Source organism: Juglans regia, chromosome 4 (assembly GCF_001411555.2).
Source record: "Juglans regia cultivar Chandler chromosome 4, Walnut 2.0, whole genome shotgun sequence".
NCBI lineage: Eukaryota > Viridiplantae > Streptophyta > Magnoliopsida > Fagales > Juglandaceae > Juglans > Juglans regia.
In genome coordinates this window covers 1,587,441-1,611,329 of record NC_049904.1, presented here as the reverse complement: position 1 = coordinate 1,611,329, position 23,889 = coordinate 1,587,441, and the positions used below count along the sequence as shown (strand labels likewise).

The 23,889-nt window shown below is 36.1% G+C and overlaps 1 pseudogene; it reads left to right on the top strand.

The window, feature by feature from the left end:
• The first annotated feature begins 15,897 nt into the window (after positions 1-15,897).
• Positions 15,898-19,567, top strand: LOC108995187 (annotated as a pseudogene).
• The last annotated feature ends 4,322 nt before the right edge of the window (positions 19,568-23,889 follow it).

The window sequence follows — 23,889 nt, the reverse complement described above, 5'->3', positions numbered from 1 at the left end:
CTAACGCGAGGGTTTTAATTTTAATGAGCTTTTTCGGCACTTTTGACTCGCTGCTAATAAGTTTAAATGGGCGCATGTGTTTTTATAGCGACAATGTTCGCCGCAAATAGTATATATTGCGGCGATTTTCTTTAATCGACGGAAATTTAATGCCACTACAGTTAATAATACATTGTTGCGACGACAAAAATCGTCGCAAAAGGTACAAATGTCGTCGCAAAAGTGAATTGTACATTTTTACTCCATGATTTCGCAACTTCTCAACGAAAATTAAGCGGCGACTTGAAAATCGTCGGAAATAACCTCTATTTGTGGCGATTTTTTTTTGCGACGATTTTAAAATCGCTGGGAAAGGCTTGATTTCTTGTAGTGACTTGTGATGAGTTATTTGTAATTTGTCGAATGTTCTTGGACTGCACTTCTTTAAAATCCACCAATAGCGGCCTTGATTGTTGCACCACTAAAGATGGATGAAGGAAAGAGCCTTTGAACACAAATTCATTTCTCCTTGGCCATATCTTCCTTGCTATCACATCAAACTCCTCCATAGTATCCTGCTCAGCTACTGCACTAAAGGCTTAAAAAATTCCTTCGAAATTTTCTGCATTAAGTGCACTTTTTTTTATAAGCTTTGAACACTAACTCCAAACATCCTTTGCTGAAATACACTCCCATAGAGCATGTAAGACAAACTCCTCTTCCCTCAAGCAGATGGGGCATAGTGGTGAGTCCACTATTTGTTTCTTTGATAGATTAAGGTTTGTGGGTAGTGAGTCCAAACAAGATCTCCACAGAAAACCCTTAGTGACATTAGGCACTTTGAGCTTCCAACAATTGGCCCACTCTTCTTTCTTGGATACAGATTTGGATGTTTTCCCTTTAGCTAGATCATTATTTCCATATAGCTAGATCATTAAGTTCTTTTTGTAAGTGGTAGGCACTTTTCATTGAGAATTTGCCATTAGCAATACATATCCAAATCAACTTATCTAGTGCATTTGCAAAACTAATGAGAATTATCTTTATGATGGTTGTTTCACTACTAGAGAAGATCTCCTCCAAAAGTTCCAATTTCCATTGTTTAGAGTAAGGATTGATCAACTCTGCCACAAAAGCATCTCCATCCAGTACCTTAACTGCACTTTGAACCTTATAGGTTGAAGGTTGAGGTAGCCATTTATCCTTTCATATTCTAGTTTCTTGGTCATTCCCAATCCTCCAAAAAGAGCCTTCTGCCACCAAATTTCTTGCTGCAACAATGCTCCTCCAAATAAAAGATGGTCTTGAACCTAGCTTGGCTTGAAACAATGAGGTGTGAGGAAAGTACTTCAGTTTTAGGATCTGAACAGTAAGGGACTTTGGTTTTTGTAAGATTCTTCCCCTTGCTTCACTAGTAGAGCCAAGTTGAATCATTCTAAATCTCAAAAACCCAACCCTCCTGCTGACTTGGCCTTCCCCATTTGACTCCATAAAACCTAATGGACTTTCCTCTCATTTTGCAGTTGACCCCACTAGAAATGATGCATCACCTTGTTAATCTCCTTGAGCAATGATTTAGGAAGCTTGAAAACCCTCATTCTATAAGTAGACAATGCTTGAACCACAAACTTCAGTAGAATTTTCGTTCCTGCCTACGAGAGGAACTTTGACTTCCAGTTGCTGATCTTACTCCTTACTTTGTCCAGAATACTTTTAAAAGCTTTGTGCCTTGATCTTCCAATAAGGGCTGGCAACCCAAGATAGTTTTCATAGGATGAGGGGGATCTGGCCCATGCAATACTGATTATGGAGTTCTTAGTAGCATTGCTAGTGTTGGCACTAAAATGGATTGAGGTCGTCTCTTTATTGAATTTCTGTCTTGAGGCCCTCCCATAGGTAGCAAGAATGCCAATAAGATTGGCCCATTCAAGGGAATTTCTTCTACAAAATAGCAGGTTATCATCTTCAAAAAATAGGTGATTAATGCATAACTTATCTCTTACAATTGGAATGCCAAAAACTAGTCTTGATGCCTCAACTTGATTTAGCAAAGAGCTTAGTGCTTCATAGCAAAGGATGAATAGGTATGGTCACAAAAGATCACCCTGCCTTATCCCCTTTGTAGGTTTAAAAGAGTATTGAGGAGATCTATTAATGAGGATAAAATAAGAAACTGAATTGATGCACCTCATCACCAAACTAATCCATTTGCCATTGAAACCTAGCCTAAGCATTTCCTCTATTAGAAACTCCCACTCCACCCTATCATATGCCTTGCATAACCAAGTAATATGGTATTCATGAAGTGCATGGCCTCAAAAGCTACTATTATATCATCCAAAATAAGCCTTCTAGACCAAAGACACTTTGAATAGAGGAAATAATATCATGGAGGATGCTCTTTAGCCTATTGGCCAACACTTTGGAAATGAGCTTATAAAGAACATTGCATAAGGATATTGGCCTGAAATCAGAAGGGCTTATCACCTTAGGAATCAACACAATATGTGTCTCATTAATGTGTGCTATCTCACTTGATAAATTGAGAACCTCAAGTGCAGCTTCACTAATAGCATTGCCTACAATATTCCAGTGAGTTTGGTGGAAAGCTGCTGGAAATCCATCTGATCCAGGGGAGCCCAATGGGTTCATTTGAAATATTGGCTCTTTAACTTCTTCTTTTGTAAATTTCCTGGCCAGAAAAGAGTTCATCTCCTCAGTCACTTTTGGAATCATCGAGCTAAAGCATTCATCAATACCTTTTGGGTTGGAAGAGGTGAAAATTGCTTGATAAAACTGGTAAAAGAGCTCTGAAATCTCCTTAGGACTAGTTGCCACAGAATCATCTTCTCTAGCAATTCTCTTGATAGAATTAGTCTTCTTCCTTTGGTTAGCACACATGTGATAAAACTTAGTGCCCTTGTCCCTATCTTTGAGCCATGCCTGTTTATCTCTTTGCTTCCATCTAATCTCTTCTTCCTCCAATAATGCATCCACCTCTTTTTGCAACTGCTTAATGTCTCCTGAATGATTGCCTATGTTTAAATTCTGCAACTTCAAATATGCTTAAGTTTGTTATTGATTTCATTTCTCTATTTATTCACTATCTCCTTGCTCCATCTCTTTAATGATTCCTTATAACTTTACAAACCTCTAAGAATAAATCCCATCTTGGAAGAAGGATTCTACTGTTGAGCCCAACTTTTTTTAATGATGCCGCTGCACTCCTCTGTTTTATCCCAACTGGCCTTGTACCTGAAAAGTTTCTCCCTCCATTGACTACTACTCAAATCATTCCTCGTGGTAATCAACTAAGGACTGTGATCAGATGTCTGGGTAGCTAAACTGGTAATAGAACTGATTGCATAGAGGCTAATCCAAACTGAGTTGCCAAAAACTTGATCCAACCTCTCTTTAGTGAACTGACTGCCCTTTCTATTGTTACTCCATGTAAACTTGGAACCTTGAAAACCAAGGTCACTTAATCCACATACCTCAACTGCTTCTCGAAAATCATCCATTTGATTATAAGGTCGACTTGTAGCCCCTTGCTTTTCAAGGTTTTGTAATATTCATTGAAGTCTTCAAAACACATCCATGCCAACCCTTGTCTTGGCTTCAAAAGTTGAAGTAATTGCCAGCTCTCACTCTTTTTCGCTATTAAAGGGCTACCATAGAATTTGGTAATGAGAGTTTGTGAGTCATCCTCTACTCTTTTGGAAATGATGGAGATATGGTATTGAGAATAAGAGTCTAGACATATGTTATCTGTGCTATTCCACATAAAAGCTAGCCCACCACTAAGACCCCTACTATCAACCACAAACCTTCAATCAAATCCCACTTTATTTCTCACAACCTCCTCCTTATGTCTGCTGCATTTAGTTTCCATGAGAAATACAAAATTGGGACACTTAGATTTCACCAAAAGGTATAATTTACGAATTGTTCAAGGGTTCACAAGCCCTCGACAGATCCAACTAAGGCCAATCATGGTTGTTGGTGGGGCTGCACCATAGCCTCCACCAATACATTTTGAGATGGACTTTCTTATCAATGGCTAATACTGATTTTGGTTTCTCAACATATTGAGCATATTGATGCAACACACTGTCATAAGAGACAAACCCATGTCCCATTTTTTTTTTCCCACAACTCTCAGGACATATATCATTGTTTTCTGGTTTTGATTCTCCCTGGCTCTTCTTTTCCACTTGAGTCATTTCTTCCTTGACACTTAGCATTCCTTTTAGGGGAATTATCAGAAACTAAATTGTCAAGAGAACTAATACTTGTATGAGGATAGGCTTGATGTAGTAATGACACCACAGGTGATAAGTTAGGCAACTCTAAGTCCATGTGGTAAGAACTTTCCATACCTTCTCGAAGAGACACCATCTTTGATTTATTGCCATCCTTCCTTAAGACCCCTTTCTGCCTACCTTCCTTATTTGTAATCATGCCTTCACCATTTTGGAAACAATCATGATTTGGGTTCTCAGCCCTTTTGACTTTGTGGTTAGCAAACTCACCTTCCATTTCAGCCAAACTTGTAGCATCCCCACTTGCCAAATTAAGATCACCAACCTCAGAAGAGGCTTGAGATTGAGCCTCTAATCCCTCCTTGTAATTTTCCTTTCCTTTTTTAGTTTCACCACCACTGGAATCTTCTTGCTTCTGCCTCTGAGAGTGGATCTTGTTCAACCTACCACCATATTTTCTAATATCAAAGATATTAGAATTCATAGGCTAAGCTCGAAGCCATGGAACATACTGCAATTGTGACTCCTCGTCCACTTGTTTATTTATTCTCTATTTTGTGCACCCTTTCCTTTTGTGATTCAGGACCCACATTGAAAGTAGAAACTTTGCAATCGTTCATACTTAAAAGAGATCCATAGTTGTTGATCATCAACTCTAAGCCACTTCCTCCCTTAGTAAAGGCATGTTTAAGTCTACTTCAACCCGTACACAAAGAGATTTTCCCCATGCCCAACCATCGCAATAAGCCTCAACTGCAAGCACTTTTCCAATGGCTGATCCAAAATGCTCTCCCACTTCCTTTGACATGGCCACTAGAGAAAAATAGGCTAACGTAACTCTTGACACATTTGATAATATTTAGTCTCAAGTTGGAACTCCTATGAAGAATCATGAGTGCAATTGTATCGACATACTTAAAAATCCCAAACAACTTTTGCATTCCTAAGTAGGGGTGCTACTCGCATGGTGAGGGGGTTTCATACCCCGCTCCTGAAAGGCGGGGGCAGGGCCCTCGCCCAACTACCAGGGGGTGGGGTTGAAACCACACCCCGCCTCACCCCCCGCTCAACCCATTGTTTAAAAATTTTTTTAGACTAAAAAAATTTTTTAGACCCAAATTATAATATAATTTAAAGTATAAATTGAAATTTATACATTAAAAAAATATAAGTTCATTGCTTAACTATCACTATTGTATTTCCTTGACCTCCTATATAATAGTTGGCCTAGGAGGTCAAGGCAATCCATTAACTTGAAGTTGAATTCAAGTTTTTAACAAATTATATATATCTATATACAATATATTTATATAAATATTAAAAATTATAACTTTTTATATTAAAAAGGGGAGGAGTGCGGAGTGTGGGGCAGGGGTGGGGCCTCCCTGGGGTCAATCTACCCCCACATGGGGTGTTCCATGAGGGGCGAGGGCCCCTCCCCCACATTAGCGGTGTGGGACGGAAGGGGGAGGGTAGCAGGGGCAAGTCCCCGTTGCCCACCCCTATTCCTAAGATTTGGAAACAGGCTATGAATAGAAAGAACTGAAATCTTTATAAACCAGGAAAGTATCTTACACTGTATACTATCCCAATCTCCAAGACGTGAAACAAAATCATCTTCTGTCTCACCGTATTTAGGCTTAGGTGGAGAAATTTTGCTAGACGCATAACCCCACAATCAACGTCCTTGTAGAAAAACTACCATATGTTGGGTCAACGTATTGTAATTGGGCCAATTCAAAATATAATCGATTAGACAAACAATATTGTCTAAATTAGAAGAAATTTGAACCATCAAGAGTAGTTTAATGTAAAAATAGTCCGAAAATATGAAATCAATGTGAAAAATCGATTAGGAAGCACCTGGTCAACAGTTAAAGTCAACGGTCAATGGTTGACGCGTCTCTGCTGATGTGGCGTGCTGAGATCGTGACACATGTCGTTGGTTTCTATTTGCTATGAGTGGAACAATGCCCAGGCATGTGGACGGTGGCCAAAATCTTTGCTCGGTACGTGGGCCCCATGTGGGCTCCTCTGGTGTTGATTTACATTTGGTTAGTGAAAGTGTTTGAGAGTGTTTGTGAATAATAGTGAAAAAATAATGAAAAAATAATAATAAAATATTGAATAGTAGTAAAAAGTAGCTGAAAAGTAATAAATAGTAGGAAAAAGTAGGTGAAAGGTTAATAATAAAGTAAAGAATAGTAGTAGGAGTATTTGAGAGTACTTGAGGTACTCTCGTTAGCCAAACCTAGCTAGCTGACAACTATTCTATCGGGATATGTTGTTAAAATTTTGAAAAAACATATATTGGTGGTTGACTGTGGTGTTGAGGGCCAAATGTTGTGGTGGGTTGTGGCGGCGCGTGTGATGGTGAATAGCTGACAACTATTCTATTAGGATATGTTGTTAAAATTTTGAAAAAACATATATTGGTAGTTGACCATGGTGTTGAGGGCCGAATGTTGTGGTAGGTCGTGGCGGCACGTGTGATGGTGGATGGGATTAGGTCTTTCATTGATCCAATGATTTGTACCTTGCGAACTTGATTCTAAAATTTGGTTTCCGAACGAGCAGCGATGATGGTTGGGAAGCACCGAGTGGCGACAAGCTTGCCAAAGATAAACACCAAAAAAATTTCGCAAAGAGTCCACATGGGCTTATTTATAAAGAAAGATGCCAAGTGAAATAATGAAGTATTCTAATCAAAGTAATATACATTAGCAAAACACTTGCATTAAAATAAACATTGATCTGAGTATCTTTAAAAATAAATGGTTTTTTCAATTGTCATTGCAACATCAAATCTAACGTTTGAGGAGAAAATGTAGATCCTAACTCAGTTAGACCATACTCAATGGAGAAAGCTTGACTATGTAGTGAGTAGGGACCGATAGAAGGCAATTATTGCAAATGGACATTGTTATAATTGCAGTGTAATTAAGAATATATATAATATAATACAAATAATTAAATCTAGATATTCCCATCCACTTAAATTTTTGGTATAAACATTGATTTCACATGATATTAGAGCAAACATCATGAGTTCAAACCCTAACTTTACACTTTATCCATTTAAGAGTAATGTTAGATACAATCATATGATGTGTAAGCCTTGCGTACTTCCTTTTAAAAAAGTGCGGTCCACTGTAAAAAAGTTTATTTTTCCATGTGGTCCCAAATTTGTCCTACTTTTTGCAAAGATGTATAGATCATTTTCTAGGAGGTTAGATTGATTTCCAATCAATAGAAAATATTTTTTCTTTAATTGATTTTTATTTTTATTTATCAAGTATTAAATTTTAAAAAATCAACAGAAGAAAAATTCTACGTACCATACTTTGATCTCACTATGATGAGCTGGAATTCTCGCTATTTTGTTTCTCTTTAACAGAAGGTAGGAATCATGGACAATATGGTCATTCACATGAGAAACAGGTGCACACGTACGCAGGATTGCAAGGGAAGTCTCCATTCGAGACTGTACATAGCATGACTCAGACCCATATTAAGCTTTGCGCCCCCAAAAACTCTTACAATATCTAAACTTAGGTTATTCGAGACATAGGAGGCTTCTTAATCATGTCGGCCCTAAAGTTCTTATATAAGAAATACTAGGTTTTTTAATTTGAGTCCCAAGGTTACGTAAACAATATATACTTTATTTTAAGATCCATGCTACATGCAAATGTGCTCGTAAATCTTTAAGCACAAATATTGGCAGTAAATATGTGCTCGTAAACAATATGTTATATTGCTTCGCTGCCCTTGAACTATCTCAGTCTTTTATTGGGAGCTGCGTTCAAGACAAAATCTATTTGAGATGGCGTGTTAGAAAAAATTGAAAGAAGATTGGTTGGGTGGAAACGGATATATCTGTCCAAGGGTGGTATACTTAGATTGACTCTCATTAAGAGTACTTTATATAATCTTCCTATTTATTTTCTATCTTTATTTTCGATACCTGCAAGTGTGGCCTCTCATATTGAGAAAAACTTTCATAACTTTCTTTGGGGAGGAATGGGGGATGAAATTAAGTTCCATCTTGTGGATTGGGATAAAGTTTGCTCACCAATAATATGTGATGGGCTGGGGTGCGAAATGTAAGGGTCTTCAATAAAGTACTTTTGGAGAAATGGTAGTGGATATATCATAGGGAAGGAGAGGGCTTATGGAGAGAAGTGATAGAGTCTTAAGTATGTGAGCATTTGGGAGGGTTGGTGCTCTATTGAAGTTAGGGGGCACATGGAGTAGGATTGTGGAAAAACATAAGAGCTGGCAAGGGAAGATTCTCTCAGTTTTTCAGATTCACAATTGGAAGAGGCAATAATGTTTAGTTTTGGCACGATGTGTGGTGTCGTGACATGGCTCTTAAGCAGGAGTTTCCTATGCTTTACCAAATTGCTTGTGATAAAGAGGCTGTTATGGTTGATTTATTGGTACTCTCTAATGGTGCTGTTCTTGGGAATGTGAGTTTATCTAGAGCGGCTCAAGATTGGGAGTTGAACATGTTTACTGGTTTATTTGATTCATTATATGTTATGTCGATTGGCAATTCTCGATGCTTTCTTTCTATAAGGCTCTCTTGAAATTCTCTATTAATCACAGCTATCCTGGGAAGGCTATGATCTGGAAGTGCAAGGTATCTCCTAAGATTGCTTTTCCATTTGGACTGCATCTCTTGGGCGGATTCTCACCTCAGATAATTTGAGAAAACATGGTCTTATTATTTCAGATTGGTGCTTTATGTGCAAGAGTGATGGAGACTCAGTTGATAATCTTTTATTACATTTTGAAGTGGCTCGATGTTCATGGAATGAGATTTTTAATAGGATAGGGGTGGATGGGTCATGCTTGGAAGAGTTAGGGATATTATGTCTTGCTGGAGGGGTATCGGGGAAATGCCCACATCGCTGTTGTGTGGAGAATGATCTCTCACTACATTATGTGGTACTTGAGATTGGAGCAAAACAAGAGGTGCTTTGAAGACATGGAACATTCTGTGGATGAGCTGAAACTATTTTCTTACAATACATTACTTTCTTGGGCTTCTGCCATTATTTGTATTTGTAACATAGACAACCTTCATGATTTGCTTATAACTCTCACTAGTGCTTAGATGCCATTAGGCATGTTTCATTGTATACTACTAATGTACTTGGGCGATGCCTATTATATCAATAAAATTTTACTTTTACTTATAAAAAAAATATTTTACCACATCAAAGGAACTTAAAACTAAAAAAAAATTCATATCCCAAATTGGATTTTAAGTAGGAAAAATATAAATGCATCTAATAAACTCTACAATATTTATTATTTGTTTAATATTATCTCAAATATGTCTTGGGAGAAAGAAGACGTATCGAACACTTTTGGTGCATAAATTTCAAGAGCGTCCATTTTTTCTCGTTCCACTTGCAGAATCTTCGAAGACTATCTATCATAAAGAAAACACGTTACTCTCCTTAGTGGGCTCGGATAAAATTATATTCATTCCTGAAATACAAAGTTACAAAAAGTCATGGGGATTTATTGCGAAGTGACAACATTCCCATCAAACACGAAAGCAAATAGAAATTAGTGTCATTCCTTTCCTCCAATATCCTTAAGTAACAAAAATTCATGATGGGCTTTGAAGAAGTCTCCTTGCCGAGTGACAACATTCACACTTAACGCATACGTACGCAAACAGAAAATGGTGTTGTTATTCTACTGATTTGTTTGTTTCCCTCCTAAAAAGTTTGCATGCCTGTAAAATTTGTTAGGTTGGAATCTTCAAACCAAGCTAAGAGTGGTGGAAATGCTACATGGGAAGAGGGGAAAAAAAATGTTAGAAAAATGAAGAGCAAATAGAGATCGAAAATAACAAACAGTAAGGCGATTGTTAATCTGTCTCTTACACAAATATTTCCTCTCACTCATGAATTGAGTTCTGCAAAAGAGAATCCGACCAAAGACATTGTTGTTCAGTTCATTCCTAGTCAAAATCAGATTGCAGACATCTTCACTAAGGGTCTTACTTCGCTCGTTTTCTCTTTCTCAAGGACAAGCTTCTAGTCGGCCTCCCTCCCATTTGCTTGCGGGGGGGATATTCTGTTCGAGATGCAATATTTGACCTTTTTTTTTTTTTTTATCTATTCTATCCGATTGTCTCCTATATATTCAGCTACCTTCCTTTCCTATCTAATTTTCTTTTCTTGTACATTCTCTATTGCCTTTAATATGTAATGTAAACTTTGTATATAATGAAAGGTTGCCCATGGTATTGAATAACTGAACAATACCTTTCATAAAAACTTTCAAATGCTACATACCACACTTTCATCACATTATGTAAAATGTGAATCTTTTAATATTGATGGATCATACTTTACTTTTATTTAAAGAAAAATTCAAAAGTTGATGTTCAATATTATCTTATTTATAGTGGAATGAGATTGTGGTATGTTGAGTTCCTATTGAATTCCTATTATTCTATTATGAGATAAATTAAGAATCTTTATCTTGTTCTCACTTAATCCATGGTCATTGATCTGCATTTGGTCTCAATTTAATTATCATCTGGTTCTCGATTAGCATTGATCAGTTTAATGCCTTCTCTTTCAAGTGGACTTGGAACTTTGTCACGAAGAAAATTCAAGGGGGTGGGTCCGTTTTTAATTCTTTTTATTTTATTTTGACGTACATTTGGAAAACTAATAAAATCAAGAAAGGTTTGAAACCATTATTTATTATGGAAAATATTATGTTGGACCGCTCATTTAAATTTTTTAATATAATTTAATGAAAATTGTACTAGCTGTCAGTTTGGGGGAAGATTAGCAGCACCCTTTATTTATTTGCCTTTAAGAAAAATATTAATTTTCTCCCTTGATTTGACGAGCGGGGGCTGCCGACAAGCATGAACCTTCCCTTAATTGCCCAGTAATGAGCTCTGAAGTAGACGTGTCCATGGCTGACCGACGATTAACAAGTCAAGATGACAAGTACAAGTCAAGCAAACCGTAAACCGAACGGCAAAACTCATTGAGTAATGACATCACACAATATATTTTATAATATATTTCACAATATATATTTTATAATATATTTTATAATACATTCTGTGACATAAAATTTTTTTATAAAATGATATTAATTTAATAAGATATTTTACAAACATGTGTTTATTCTATAAAATATTATAAAAAATAATATGTGTTTATCATTTTTCATCCTTATTTAGAGAGCCGCAAAGGCTATACAAGTTCATAAACACTACATTCCACACTGAAAGGCAGGACGTACGTAAAGAAGATCAGCTTGATACCCTTAATTCTTGAAGTCTATATCCAATGAAATCTCGATCCTTTTCATGGCTGTTCTTGATCCCCATATCATCACTAGTACTTCTCCTCAGCTTCTGTGTACCTGCGGTGTCTGGCCAATGTCTCCACAATCAGCAATCCCTGTTGCTCCAATTGAAAAACAGTCTGGTATTCAACGATAGAAGGTCCACAAAACTAGTGCAGTGGCATAAAAACACCGGTTGTTGTTCCTGGAAAGGCGTAACCTGCAGTGAAGGACGTGTTATTGGGCTCGACTTGAGCAGTGAATCAAATTGTGTTAACATGTCGTGTTCGTATCGTGTCAAATCATGTATATTATATTATATGGGTCAACCTGAATATGACCTATTATGCTTAACGGATTAGATTTTCAAATCCTAATATGACCCATTAAAATAACGGGTTGATACGATATTGGCCGTTTTGACCCGTTATTAATGAATTTGAAATAAGTTAATATGACCCGACCATTTTCAATCTGTTTATGTAAACTGGTTAAATTGACCCAAATAACCCATTTAATTATTAATATAATTTCACATAAAAGTTAAAATCATAATATCTGCAAAAAATATAAAACTAATTACATAAGTCCAAAATTACAAGCTAAACAATAAAAACATAAATATATTGTAATAATATTAATATTACAATCCCAATAATGATAAACATAAATCTAAACAATTTTAAAATTTGAAAGAGGAAGTGAAACGTCAAGTCCGAGTATTATGACCCTGCATATTACAAGAAGAACAATATGCCGGTAGCGTTTCATAGACGATTTCTTGCTTTCGACTAGAAGGCAACCCCGTTGCTCCAATCCAGAAGTGAGACAGCGGAGGTTTTGCAGCATCAACTTCCACACATAATCTTGCTCCGGCCGTTCTTGTTGCGCACCGAGTAGGATTATCACGGCGAATGAAAGTTCCAATGGGTGCCATAAGAATATCCAAGAAAGCTTCTTGATAAAAGTTTGGAGAGAGACACGGCAAAGAAACCCATACCGGGACCCTAGAGGGTTCAGCATCCTCATTGAAATCCAGTGATCATCTGAAAGCACAGTAAAAGATCCCATTAATCTCACAAACCTCCTGCGATAATGCCTTGGTGAAGTCAGCTTCATTAGCCATGCGTACGAAGACGTTATGACGTCTCCTCATGGAAGAAACTATTGGAATGGTGTAAGGCCCCAACGATTGTGAATGAAAGCTCTCACAGCATCCAACGACGGTCTGTTCTTCAGAAACTTGAGCATAACAGAATAGCGGAATGGCTCCACTGATCGTGCAATCTCTTCTTTGGTAAACTGGAAATAAACATCTCCTTCCACCATCTTTGGAGGTCTGGGGGCAAGGATCATCTCAGGTATGGGTTGAGGGACGGCAGCCACCAAATCGGCAAAGGAAGGCCGACCAGTGCCACCATCAATGGCTGCCATACAGCCTCACGTGTGCTAATCAGCATATTACTAATGAAATTGCCAATTTGACTTTGTAGGAAGTTTATGTCGGTGAGGATTCTGTGGCCATAGGTAATGGATTGGGTTTTGCTATTGCTAATATCGGTTCTTTTTCCATTCACACTCCACAGAAAAATCTCTTCTTTAAGGACGTCTTACATTGTCCCAATGTCATGCTTAATTTACTTTCTATTAATAAATTTTGTTTGAATAATAATTACTTTTTCATCCTAATCGACTCTCATTATTGCGTGAATGACAAACCAACGGGAAAAATGCTTCTAGAGGGGACAAGTGAAGGTGCTCTCTATCCTATTGCACTGGATAAGGTTTCTCAAAATACATGTGGTGCAAGTGTGGCTCTTTTAGGCGCTAAAACTTCTCTTGAAATTGATCAAATTACAATTAGTTTACAACGTCTCTATCAAATTGAGCGTGCTTTAGAATATATAATATGACTTATAAAATGTTTATAAAATAATTATAAATATACCATTACCCATCTCTCGACGTGTTGAAAAGCTCTACGCTTTGTTAATGATAATAAAAATAAAAGAAATGATAGTTGTAGTCGTGAGTACGCAAGCGTCGTGCAATCAATTTGAAAAAAAGTGAATAAATTTGGGACCCACATAAAAAAAATTAATTTTTTAATATATAGCGGACTCCACTCTTTTTCAAAGAGACTGCGCGGTACTTACGTACTCCACGACTGTATGTAGCATTACTCTTTTAAGATTTTCTTTTGTTATGGTTCCCTCTTATGAAACAACACCAGTGTTTTACATTTTATAAAACATGCATTTACAAAAATCCTGAATAGAGAAGACCCAAAGACTGAAATCACAACACGCAAACCCAAAGAGAAAAAAAAAAACCATCAAACATTAAAAAAAAAAAAAAATTATAATTTTTAAAAAATGTTTAAATAACAAAAGTAATGAACAGGAAAAGAAAACCAACAAATGGAAACAAAAAGCCAATCTTCGTTCATTCACCCCATGTTTGGGGACACTTTCAACAACCTGCATGTATTATTTGAAGGAACATAGGAACCATTTCGAAATGACAAAATTGCAGAAGACAAAATTGATTTCTGACTATTTACTACTTTAATACTACTCAAGCAGGATTAAGATTCCAATACCATGGAGTTCATTTCATAACATACCACTGCAGAAAGGGCATTGCGAGCCATTAAAGTTAAAAAAAACACAGTAAAATAGCACAATCTTGGGGCACGATACATAATGCAAACTCGTCTTGCCCGTGTGAAAGTTGTTCTACATCCATATTTTATTTGAAATCCTCACTCACCAATGGATTAGAAAAAATCCGCACACCAAGTCCCAGAATAAATAGTAAAGAATAAAAGTAAAGTAATAGATTTTACAATGTCTATGTTACGGGTCAGGCCCCGTAATTGAGACTGCTATGCTAGGCCACCGATGAGTGAAACATGATGCTTCTCATGGTTATTAGGCCATAGGTCCATTGCATTAAATTCTTGTTTCTTTAGTTGAAGGAGTCAATTGCAAATAACCAATCTAATACCAAAAGTTGTTGGTCTACATATGATCGTGTGGAGTTGTTGAATCGTGTCTTTAATTTCGGTAGCACGTACCAGTCAGTTATTTAATTCCCTGCAAGTAGGCAAATATTTTGCCAAGTCAATAGAGTCATTTGTCTATAAGTATTGTTTGCATTAATAAAAAAGACAAATTATTCAAGCCAGCTAATATCTCTTGAGAGTGATCTTCTCGAACAGATCAATTCCTATCCATTCCATTAATATCCTATTTTTTAGCCTAACAATCTAAACTATCACCGTCTATGGATGACAATTGCCATATATCAATGCATACCAATGCATTTGCAAGTAACCAAAATTAACATTTTGGAAAACAATAAATCACTAACCGTTACAGCATCTGAAAATAAATTGGTCACAACACCTCCACACCCAGAGTACAGTACGTTTAAAAGGAGTTCCTTTTTCAAACAACAAAGTTTTTTGAAAAAACGTGTTGGTTCCTTTTTTTTCTTTTCCATAAGATTGTCTGTTTTATCGTGTAATTATATTATCTTATATATAGTGGAATGGAAAAGGAATGAGATTGTGGTATGTTGAGTTCCTATTGAATTCCTATTATTCTATTATGAGATAAATTAAGAATCTTTATCTTGTTCTCACTAAATCCATGGTCATTGATCTGCATTTGGTCTCAATTTAATTATCATCTGGTTCACGATTAGCATTGATCAGTTTAATGCTTTCTCTTTCAAGTGGACTTGGAAATTTGTCACGAAGAAAATTCAAGGGGGTGGGTCCGTTTTTAATTCTTTTTATTTTATTTTGACGTTCATTTGGAAAACTAATAAAATCAAGAAAGGTTTGAAACCATTATTTATTATGGAAAATATTATGTTGGACCGCTCATTTTAACCGTTAGTGTAAATTTTTTAATATAATTTAATGAAAATTGCACTAGCTGTCAGTTTGGGGGAAGATTAGCAGCACCCTTTATTTATTTGCCTTTAAGAAAAATATTAATTTTCTCCCTAGATTTGACGAGCGGGGCTGCCGACTGGCATGAACCTTCCCTTAATTGCCCAGTAATGAGCTCTGAAGTAGACGTGTCCATGGCTGACCGGCGATTAACAAGTCTAGATGACAAGTACAAGTCAAGATAACAAGTCAAGCAAACCGTAAACCGAACGGCAAAAGTCATTGATAACATAAAATATTTTTATAAAATGATATTAATTTAATAAGATATTTTACAAACATGTGTTTATTATATAAAATATTGTAAAAAATAATGTGTATATCATTTTTTAAACTCATTTAGAGAGCCGCAAAGGCTATACAAGTTCATAAACACCACATTCCACGCTGAAAGGCTATATATGTGTTTATATGTTGTTTGCAGCTTACAATGAGAATTCCTTTCTTTCCATCGATTTTCTTGATACCCATATGCTCAATTTTGCACGGCTTCTCGATCTTTCTGGTCTTTGGCCAATGTTTGGACGATCAGAAAGACTTGTTGCTCCAATTGAACAACAGCCTCCAATTCGACATAGCTTCCTCCACAAAACTGAGATACTGGAATCAGAGTTTCGATTGCTGTCTGTGGCAAGGTGTAAATTGCAGCAGCGAGGGACGTGTTACTGGACTCGACCTGAGCAGTGAATCGATCAAGGGTGGACTCGACAATTCCAGCAGCCTCTTCAGTCTTCAGTACCTCCAGAGCCTAAGTTTGGCATATAACAAATTCAACTATTCTCAGATTCCGTCAGGGTTTGAGAAATTGATGAATTTGAGTCATTTGAACCTATCAAATGCTGGCTTTGCAGGTCAGATTCCGATTGAGCTTTTGAGTTTGAGAAGGTTGGTTATTCTTGATTTATCTACCCTTCACTTCCCCTCTGAAACTCCTCCACTAAAACTTGAGAATCCAAATTTAGAGATGTTGGTTCAGAACTTTACGGAGCTAATAGAACTTCATCTTGATGGTGTAAACATATCAGAGCTAGGGAACGAGTGGTGTGGGGCTTTATCATCATCACTGACATATTTGAGGGTATTGAGCTTGTCAAATTGCAATCTTTCAGGCCCTTTGAATCCCTCCTTATTAAAGCTTCAGTCCCTCTCAACTATTCGTCTGGATAATAACAACTTGTCTGCTGCAGTGCCGGAGTTCTTTGCAAATTTCACAAATTTAAAGTCCTTGCGTCTCGGTTCTAGTGGGTTGTTCGACACATTTCCAGAAAAGATCTTCCTGGTGCCTACACTAGAGGTTCTTGACTTGTCTAATAATGCACGACTTCATGGTTCCTTGCCAGATTTTCCTCGGAATGGGTATCTTCGAACCCTGGTACTTGGACGCACAAATTTCTCGGGAAAATTGCCGCATTCTATCGGTAACCTTACCGTGTTGTCTAGAATGGATTTTTCAAGTTGCAATTTCAACGGATCAATTCCAACTACAATGGCAAATCTTACCCAATTGTTTTACTTGGACATGTCAGGCAACAATTTCAATGGACCGATTCCATCCTTCAGCAAGGCCAAGAGTCTGACTCAAATAAACCTTTCTCATAACGATTTAACAAGTCAGATTACATCTACTCACTGGCAAGAGCTGAAGAATCTGGTAAACCTTGACTTGCGTTACAATTCACTGTATGGGAGTATTCCAGTTCCTCTGTTTTCCCATTTATCATTGCGGTATCTGCAACTTTCCAACAACCAATTTTCTGGTGAACTCAATCAATTTCCCAACATTTCTTCTGATGTATTGGAATACCTTGATTTGAGCAGCAACAATTTCGAAGGGTCAATCCCTGTGTCTGTCTTTGATCTTCGAGGTCTTAAGATCCTCTCACTTTCTTCAAATAACTTCAATGGCTCTTTCAAGCTAAATATGATCGAGCAGTTGAGAAATCTTTCCAATCTTGATCTTTCCTACAACAACTTATCAATTGAATATGATAGAACTGATTCTCCGTCCCCCTCCTTTCCCAACATCACCACGTTAAAATTGGCTTCCAGCAAATTGAAAGTATTTCCTGATTTTTTGAGAAACCAATCCAAATTAACAGTTCTAGACCTTTCAGATAACGAGATTGGTGGAGAGATACCCAACTGGATATGGAAACTGCCTGTTCTTCTACAGTTAAATCTTTCTTTTAACAATTTGGTGAGTCTAGAAGGATCTTCACTCAATGTCTCTTCTCTGAGTTTGTTGGACATTCGTTCCAACCGACTCCAAGGGCAACTCCCAGTTCTCCCACCATCTGCCACGTATTTGGATTTCTCAAAGGAATAATTTCAGCTCTTTCATACCCTCTGAGATTGGTGACTTCCTTTATTACGCTTATTTCTTCTCTCTTTCAAGCAATAAATTCAAAGGGAGCATACCTGCATCAATCTGCAATGCAGCATACCTACAAGTTCTAGATCTGTCTAATAATTCCTTCAGTGGCATGATTCCGGAATGTTTGGTTGGGATGAGTACGACTCTTGGGGTGCTGAATCTCGGGAGAAACAATCTCCATGGCATGGTTCCCGATACATTTTCAGACAACTGTGGATTGCAAACTTTAGATCTCAATGGAAACCAACTTGTAGGACATATACCAAAATCTTTGGCAAATTGCACAAGCTTGGAGGTCTTAAATATTGGTAACAACCACATGGAGGATATCTTCCCATGTCATTTGAACAATACATCCGTATTGCGTGTCCTTGTTTTGCGCTCTAACAACTTTAGCGGGCCCCTTGGTTGTGAAGGGTATAATGCCACTTGGCCCATGCTTCAAATTTTGGATGTAGCTTCGAACAATTTCACTGGTAAGCTTCCAATAAAATGCTTTTATACCTGGAAGGCTATGTCAGAAAGTGAAGATGAGACCGAATCAGAGTTCAATCATCACCTTCGATTTAAAGTCCTGGGATTTGGTAACTTTTATTATCAAGATGCGGTCACAGTTACGGTTAAAGGTTTCAGTCTCGAATTTGTGAAGATTCTAATGCTTGTCACCTCGATTGACGTTTCCTGCAACAATCTTGAGGGGCCAATACCAGAAGCATTTGGTGGACTCTCATCACTATATGTTCTAAACTTGTCGCATAATGCTCTTTCAGGACAAATCCCGAAATCTCTGGCAAACTTGACACAGTTGGAGTCATTGGACTTGTCAAGCAATAAGCTTACAGGGGAGATTCCTATGCAACTTGCAGAAAGTCTTACTTTCCTGTCAGTCCTAAACCTCTCCTTTAATCAACTGGTGGGGCAGATTCCAATTGGCAAACAATTTTCTACTTTTTCAGAAAGTTCCTACGGAGAAAACAAAGGATTATGTGGCTTTCCTCTTAAGAAAATTTGCAATGCTGGCGGCGGGACAGAACCGTCGACTCCACCACCGTTGACTCCACCTGACTCGAATTCTAAGAAAGTGATTGGAAGGAAGTTTCTAAGTGTTGAACTAGGATTTATTTTTGGCTTGGGAATTACCATCGGGCCCCTTATGTATTGGAAAAGGTGGAGGTTTTGGTATTTCAAACAAGTGGATGACATTATTTACAAGATCTTTCCGAAGCTGTATATGAACAGAGAAGCTTACCCACGTAGAATTACACGTAGAAATCGAAGGCCAAGACGTCAGTGATCAGATTCCTTAGGCCTTTCAGTGGGATAACGTCAAAGGTGAGGGTATGTGGAGAGATGCAACCGTGTGACGTGGTTTTTTGAGTTCCAACATAAAGCAGAATAAAATGCCATGGAAACCATGGGATTGGAAGGTAGCAGCATCCTAGCTTTCAAGGTATGGTGTGTTTGTAATTGCTAAGCCATAGAAATTTTCATGCTAAAATAGTGGTGATAATATTAATTTGTGGGTGATTTCTGAGACGCGCATGTGATGCGGATGTGAACCTCTTTTTCTAGTTTTATAAGATAATTTATAAAAATATCTCTCCTTTCAAATTATTGTTGTGTAAAGTATTGTAAACAATGAAGTGTGTTTATCCCACGGCATTTGCCATTTCAACGGCTATTCTACCAAGTTAACTGAGTGAGTTCATTTAGGCCAGTTTCTTTCTTTTCTTTTTAATGCCATCCAACGAGTTCATGTATGGCTATGGAGTGAAAATGGTAAGTTCAAAGAGAGTCTGGGTGTTGTTTAATAACATGTATATAGAAATTGGCCCTCCAAAAAATTATAATTTCAATATGTTATCTAAATGTTTTTAAAATTTCAATATACATATAAATGTCCCTACAAATTTATTTTTTTCCCTATAGCTCCTGAATTTTGTATAATTTTTATATATTATCTGATTTTAAGGATATGGCCTCACAAAAATTAAATTAAAATTATGTTTAGGAGAAATAATAAACTTTTAATATGGATTCCAAACTAAGTCTAGGTTTTTAAATATGAAATCCAAAGTGAAAATATAAGAAAAATCATTTAAGATTGATGATTTATATGAAAAATAATTGAGAGGTTTTATCCTCTAGACTTGATTGAGCAAAGAAAGATTTATGAAAAAATCTACACAACCTCCACACACCACACTTTTTTTTTTAATTTTTTTTTATTTTTTTTCTTTTATCAAATATTTAATATATGAATAATGAATAGAAAAAATGAATTAGTTTAAAAAGAATAAACTCAAAAAAAAATTTTAAAAATTAAAAAAACTATAGTGTGTTGGGGTTGAGGAGGTTATGTAGCATTGTTCAAAATTTATTCAAGGTCTCAATTGTAGCGCATTCTATGCTTAATATGATAAAAAATACCTACTTTTTATATGAAACTTGATAAACTAGTTTAAATAATAGAAATAGAAATGGCATTCTAAAATATCACTTCATGGTTTTTATGAAAAAAATAATTTCTAAATATTTTATTTTAAAATAATAATGGATGAATATTATTCTATGAAATATTATCATGAAAAATCTAAAACTGATATTAAATTGTGTTTTTTAAATTTTATTTATACATATATGCAGCAAATTACCGAGATTTAATATTATGTATAGTCAAATTTAATGATCTTTTAATCTTTTTTTCATTTTACATAAACATCTCACGTGGTAAAAAAGTTGCCACCTAGGAAAAACTGTTGGTTCGACCATTGCTTAGAGTTCAACCGATCTAGAATGGACAGATTAGAATTAGATAAAGATAAATGGTTGGTTTACGAATAAATGTTGATTTTTTTTTTCACAAACTGATGTAATTTAGCGTTGCATGTAGGAAATAATTTATTTTAAAACATGGGATGTTATAGTTGTCTCGTGGTGATTAGATAATTTAAACATATTTTTTTTTTTACTCCCCGGCTTGGATGGGGGAGTTTTCAACTTTTCATGAATAAGAGGGGTGGAAAGTTATGTTAACATGTCGTGTTTGTATCGTGTCAAATCATGTATATTATATTATATAGGTCAACCTGAATATGACCTGTTATGTTTAACGGGTTAAATTTTCAAATCCTAATGTGACCCATTAAAATAATGGGTTGATACGACATTGGCCGTTTTGACCCGTTATTAATGAATTTGAAATAAGTCAATATGACCCGACCATTTTCAATCTGTTTATGTAAACTGGTTGAATTGACCCAAATAACCCATTTGATTATTAATATAATTTCATATAAAAGTTAAAATCATAATATCTGCAAAAAATATAAAACTAATTACATAAGTCCAAAATTAAAAGCTAAACAATAAAAACATAACAATAATGATAAACATAAATCTAAACAATTTTAAAATTTGAAAGAGGAAGTGAAGCGTCTTCAGTTACCTAGTCCTCTTTCATTTATGCAGAAGAAAATTAGAATTCTGTTGAGCACATCCCTAAAGTTCTTCCCATAATTTGTGATACTTTATCATACATATAGGATTAAATTGTAGGCCACACCAATCAAATTATCGCTTTTAAATTTTGAGACTTAGGAATGGTACCGAATAAATATATTCATAAAATAGACAACACGAATAAGCTATTAAGCTCCCAGACCAGACACCATAGTTGTTTCATTATATTTTAAAAGATTAATAACAATTAGCAGAGACTCATAGAGTAGATTATCCAACAAAATCAGATTAATTTTTCCTAGCAAACAAGAATAATACCTAATTCTTATGACTAGAGAGTAAATATGATACAAGCAAAATAATTTAGAGAGATTTTCTTCCCCAAAATAATTTAGAAATCTGAAAAGTATGCATTTTTCTAATTTCTAACTTTTTTGGGAACCAAACATATTAACATAAGAAGGAAAAAAAACATGAAACTCAAGAGATCCACAAGTAAGGAGGGAAAGGAGAAGTCGATGAAAGATTACTACTTGGGAGCTTAACCTAATCTAGACAAAGAAATCTAAGGAAAAACCAAAATATTATTGAAAAAAAAGTGGAACTTGGTGATATTTTGAAAACAAATAAGATAGAGACAGCTGAAAATTACAGAAGCAAGAGAGCTGACTCGAATTTCAAGCAAAATGAAGGCTCGTATCACATATAATAGACTACAATAAATAAGGAGGTAAAGGGAAGACTCAAAGAACGTACCCGAGCTTTTCTTTTATGGATCAGACAGAGAAGTGAAGGCCGATTAACAGCTTAAGAATCAGTAAGAATATGTACGAAATGATGAGAGAAGAGCATGGTAGCACAATGTGAGGTAGAGGATGTAATTTGAGAGAGAAGGAGACCGAGAAAGGTGAGAGTGGGGGTGGTGTGAGAGACGACAACGTGAGGTAGAGGAAGTAAGGGAGGTTGTTGTGACTCATGAGAGAGAGCTAGGAAATTAGGATTAGGGTATTTTGATTTTCAGGTTAAAAATAATATAATTGTAATTTTGAGTAAAAAGCTTAATGGGTCTAAACACGTCATTAGCGGGTTAAATGAGTTGGCCCGTTAATGAATTGTGTCTTAGAGGGTCAACCCGTTTTGATTCGAACTCGTTAACATCAAACTCAAACCTGCTAATTTAGTTTCATGTTCGTGTTGGGTTAATAGGTCATGTCACATATTACCACCCGTAGCTTTGGATCTCTTTTCCCATAAACCCTAAACCAAACCCTTTTTTTAAAAACCTAATTTTAATTTTAATCTTTGTTTTAACTCTAATTTCTTTATTTATGGATTTTATAATTTCTTTAAAATCTAAATTTAATTGTTGTATTGTTTTAACCTTTTTGAAATTTTGCATGGGCTTAGCCAAACCATCAACCATACTGTCCAAGCTCTTCCTACATTTACCATGAGTTGTTTCAAACTACCCAAAGTGTTGTTTAAAGAATTGGAACATGTGTTTGCTCACTTTTGGTGGGGTCAAATAGGATCGGAACGTAAAATGCATTGGATTAGTTGGTAATGCTGAGGCTTGGTTTTAATGGCAGATGGATCAGTTTGGTGATGAGGTGCATCAATTCAGTTTCTTATTTTATCCTCATTAATAGATCTCCTCAATACTCTTTTAAACCTACAAGAGGGATAAGGCAGGGTGGTCATTTGTCACCATACATGTTCATCCTTTGCTTTGAAGCACAAAGCTTGTTGCTAAATCAAGCTGAGGCATCAAGACTAATTTCTGGCATTTCAATTATAAGAGGTAAGTTATGCATTAATCACCTCTTTTTTGAAGATGATAGCCTGCTATATTGTAGAGCAAATTCCCTTGAATGGGCCAGGCTTATTGGCATTCTTGCTACCCATGAGAGGACCTCAAGACAGAAATTCAATAAAGAGAAGACCTCAATCCATTTTAGTGCCAACATCAGCAGTGCTGCTAAGAACTCCATAAATAAAGAGGATCGGAACATAAAATGCATTGGATTAGTTTGTAATCGTGCCTTCACCATTTTGGAAACTACCATGATTTGGGTTCTCAGCCTTTTTGACTTTGTGGTTATCCAACTCACCCTCCATTTCAGCCAAACTTGCAGTATCCCCACTTGCCAAATTAACATCACCAATAAATATTTCATGGAAAATGCCTACAGAAAATGTATGTGGAGAATGTCTGATTGTTGATCGGCACCTTTTTCTGCACCGAGTTACGTTGCATCGACGCTGTAAGAGATTCTGGAACATTAAAGTTAAGTTTTTCTTCAATATATATTTTATTTAAACAAAATGGAAGAGTGTCAAACAATATATTTAAAAATTACATCTATTACTAATGAATAATTATTTTTACTTATTTTATTTTTCCAAAAAATGTAGTAAACTGGGTAATTTTCAAAAGGCTCAAAATGATAGTGAAACTGTAATATGTTTAAAGGATATTTGTCGTTTACGGTTTCTTATTCTTCTTTGTT